Genomic DNA, 4710 nt, shown 5'->3' with positions numbered 1-4710 from the left:
AACAAGTTTGCTATATTTGTTGATTTCTGAAACTTAAATCTATTTCCTACTAGGAGAAATTTAGGTCATATGTACTGTAAACTTAACAAGTTTGCTATATTTGTTGATTTCTGAAACTTAAATCTATTTCCTACTAGGAGAAATTTAGGTCATATGTACTGTAAACTTAACAAGTTTGCTATATTTGTTGATTTCTGAAACTTAAATCTATTTCCTACTAGGAGAAATTTAGGTCATATGTACTGTAAACTTAACAAGTTTGCTATATTTGTTGATTTCTGAAACTTAAATCTATTTCCTACTAGGAGAAATTTAGGTCATATGTACTGTAAACTTAACAAGTTTGCTATATTTGTTGATTTCTGAAACTTAAATCTATTTCCTACTAGGAGAAATTTAGGTCATATGTACTGTAAACTTAACAAGTTTGCTATATTTGTTGATTTCTGAAACTTAAATCTATTTCCTACTAGGAGAAATTTAGGTCATATGTACTGTAAACTTAACAAGTTTGCTATATTTGTTGATTTCTGAAACTTAAATCTATTTCCTACTAGGAGAAATTTAGGTCATATGTACTGTAAACTTAACAAGTTTGCTATATTTGTTGATTTCTGAAACTTAAATCTATTTCCTACTAGGAGAAATTTAGGTCATATGTACTGTAAACTTAACAAGTTTGCTATATTTGTTGATTTCTGAAACTTAAATCTATTTCCTACTAGGAGAAATTTAGGTCATATGTACTGTAAACTTAACAAGTTTGCTATATTTGTTGATTTCTGAAACTTAAATCTATTTCCTACTAGGAGAAATTTAGGTCATATGTACTGTAAACTTAACAAGTTTGCTATATTTGTTGATTTCTGAAACTTAAATCTATTTCCTACTAGGAGAAATTTAGGTCATATGTACTGTAAACTTAACAAGTTTGCTATATTTGTTGATTTCTGAAACTTAAATCTATTTCCTACTAGGAGAAATTTAGGTCATATGTACTGTAAACTTAACAAGTTTGCTATATTTGTTGATTTCTGAAACTTAAATCTATTTCCTACTAGGAGAAATTTAGGTCATATGTACTGTAAACTTAACAAGTTTGCTATATTTGTTGATTTCTGAAACTTAAATCTATTTCCTACTAGGAGAAATTTAGGTCATATGTACTGTAAACTTAACAAGTTTGCTATATTTGTTGATTTCTGAAACTTAAATCTATTTCCTACTAGGAGAAATTTAGGTCATATGTACTGTAAACTTAACAAGTTTGCTATATTTGTTGATTTCTGAAACTTAAATCTATTTCCTACTAGGAGAAATTTAGGTCATATGTACTGTAAACTTAACAAGTTTGCTATATTTGTTGATTTCTGAAACTTAAATCTATTTCCTACTAGGAGAAATTTAGGTCATATGTACTGTAAACTTAACAAGTTTGCTATATTTGTTGATTTCTGAAACTTAAATCTATTTCCTACTAGGAGAAATTTAGGTCATATGTACTGTAAACTTAACAAGTTTGCTATATTTGTTGATTTCTGAAACTTAAATCTATTTCCTACTAGGAGAAATTTAGGTCATATGTACTGTAAACTTAACAAGTTTGCTATATTTGTTGATTTCTGAAACTTAAATCTATTTCCTACTAGGAGAAATTTAGGTCATATGTACTGTAAACTTAACAAGTTTGCTATATTTGTTGATTTCTGAAACTTAAATCTATTTCCTACTAGGAGAAATTTAGGTCATATGTACTGTAAACTTAACAAGTTTGCTATATTTGTTGATTTCTGAAACTTAAATCTATTTCCTACTAGGAGAAATTTAGGTCATATGTACTGTAAACTTAACAAGTTTGCTATATTTGTTGATTTCTGAAACTTAAATCTATTTCCTACTAGGAGAAATTTAGGTCATATGTACTGTAAACTTAACAAGTTTGCTATATTTGTTGATTTCTGAAACTTAAATCTATTTCCTACTAGGAGAAATTTAGGTCATATGTACTGTAAACTTAACAAGTTTGCTATATTTGTTGATTTCTGAAACTTAAATCTATTTCCTACTAGGAGAAATTTAGGTCATATGTACTGTAAACTTAACAAGTTTGCTATATTTGTTGATTTCTGAAACTTAAATCTATTTCCTACTAGGAGAAATTTAGGTCATATGTACTGTAAACTTAACAAGTTTGCTATATTTGTTGATTTCTGAAACTTAAATCTATTTCCTACTAGGAGAAATTTAGGTCATATGTACTGTAAACTTAACAAGTTTGCTATATTTGTTGATTTCTGAAACTTAAATCTATTTCCTACTAGGAGAAATTTAGGTCATATGTACTGTAAACTTAACAAGTTTGCTATATTTGTTGATTTCTGAAACTTAAATCTATTTCCTACTAGGAGAAATTTAGGTCATATGTACTGTAAACTTAACAAGTTTGCTATATTTGTTGATTTCTGAAACTTAAATCTATTTCCTACTAGGAGAAATTTAGGTCATATGTACTGTAAACTTAACAAGTTTGCTATATTTGTTGATTTCTGAAACTTAAATCTATTTCCTACTAGGAGAAATTTAGGTCATATGTACTGTAAACTTAACAAGTTTGCTATATTTGTTGATTTCTGAAACTTAAATCTATTTCCTACTAGGAGAAATTTAGGTCATATGTACTGTAAACTTAACAAGTTTGCTATATTTGTTGATTTCTGAAACTTAAATCTATTTCCTACTAGGAGAAATTTAGGTCATATGTACTGTAAACTTAACAAGTTTGCTATATTTGTTGATTTCTGAAACTTAAATCTATTTCCTACTAGGAGAAATTTAGGTCATATGTACTGTAAACTTAACAAGTTTGCTATATTTGTTGATTTCTGAAACTTAAATCTATTTCCTACTAGGAGAAATTTAGGTCATATGTACTGTAAACTTAACAAGTTTGCTATATTTGTTGATTTCTGAAACTTAAATCTATTTCCTACTAGGAGAAATTTAGGTCATATGTACTGTAAACTTAACAAGTTTGCTATATTTGTTGATTTCTGAAACTTAAATCTATTTCCTACTAGGAGAAATTTAGGTCATATGTACTGTAAACTTAACAAGTTTGCTATATTTGTTGATTTCTGAAACTTAAATCTATTTCCTACTAGGAGAAATTTAGGTCATATGTACTGTAAACTTAACAAGTTTGCTATATTTGTTGATTTCTGAAACTTAAATCTATTTCCTACTAGGAGAAATTTAGGTCATATGTACTGTAAACTTAACAAGTTTGCTATATTTGTTGATTTCTGAAACTTAAATCTATTTCCTACTAGGAGAAATTTAGGTCATATGTACTGTAAACTTAACAAGTTTGCTATATTTGTTGATTTCTGAAACTTAAATCTATTTCCTACTAGGAGAAATTTAGGTCATATGTACTGTAAACTTAACAAGTTTGCTATATTTGTTGATTTCTGAAACTTAAATCTATTTCCTACTAGGAGAAATTTAGGTCATATGTACTGTAAACTTAACAAGTTTGCTATATTTGTTGATTTCTGAAACTTAAATCTATTTCCTACTAGGAGAAATTTAGGTCATATGTACTGTAAACTTAACAAGTTTGCTATATTTGTTGATTTCTGAAACTTAAATCTATTTCCTACTAGGAGAAATTTAGGTCATATGTACTGTAAACTTAACAAGTTTGCTATATTTGTTGATTTCTGAAACTTAAATCTATTTCCTACTAGGAGAAATTTAGGTCATATGTACTGTAAACTTAACAAGTTTGCTATATTTGTTGATTTCTGAAACTTAAATCTATTTCCTACTAGGAGAAATTTAGGTCATATGTACTGTAAACTTAACAAGTTTGCTATATTTGTTGATTTCTGAAACTTAAATCTATTTCCTACTAGGAGAAATTTAGGTCATATGTACTGTAAACTTAACAAGTTTGCTATATTTGTTGATTTCTGAAACTTAAATCTATTTCCTACTAGGAGAAATTTAGGTCATATGTACTGTAAACTTAACAAGTTTGCTATATTTGTTGATTTCTGAAACTTAAATCTATTTCCTACTAGGAGAAATTTAGGTCATATGTACTGTAAACTTAACAAGTTTGCTATATTTGTTGATTTCTGAAACTTAAATCTATTTCCTACTAGGAGAAATTTAGGTCATATGTACTGTAAACTTAACAAGTTTGCTATATTTGTTGATTTCTGAAACTTAAATCTATTTCCTACTAGGAGAAATTTAGGTCATATGTACTGTAAACTTAACAAGTTTGCTATATTTGTTGATTTCTGAAACTTAAATCTATTTCCTACTAGGAGAAATTTAGGTCATATGTACTGTAAACTTAACAAGTTTGCTATATTTGTTGATTTCTGAAACTTAAATCTATTTCCTACTAGGAGAAATTTAGGTCATATGTACTGTAAACTTAACAAGTTTGCTATATTTGTTGATTTCTGAAACTTAAATCTATTTCCTACTAGGAGAAATTTAGGTCATATGTACTGTAAACTTAACAAGTTTGCTATATTTGTTGATTTCTGAAACTTAAATCTATTTCCTACTAGGAGAAATTTAGGTCATATGTACTGTAAACTTAACAAGTTTGCTATATTTGTTGATTTCTGAAACTTAAATCTATTTCCTACTAGGAGAAATTTAGGTCATATGTACTGTAAACTTAACAAG

Source organism: Palaemon carinicauda, chromosome 38, assembly GCF_036898095.1.
Source record: "Palaemon carinicauda isolate YSFRI2023 chromosome 38, ASM3689809v2, whole genome shotgun sequence".
Lineage (NCBI taxonomy): Eukaryota > Metazoa > Arthropoda > Malacostraca > Decapoda > Palaemonidae > Palaemon > Palaemon carinicauda.
The sequence above is the reverse complement of the archived record's forward strand: the minus strand, read 5'-3'. Positions refer to the sequence as shown.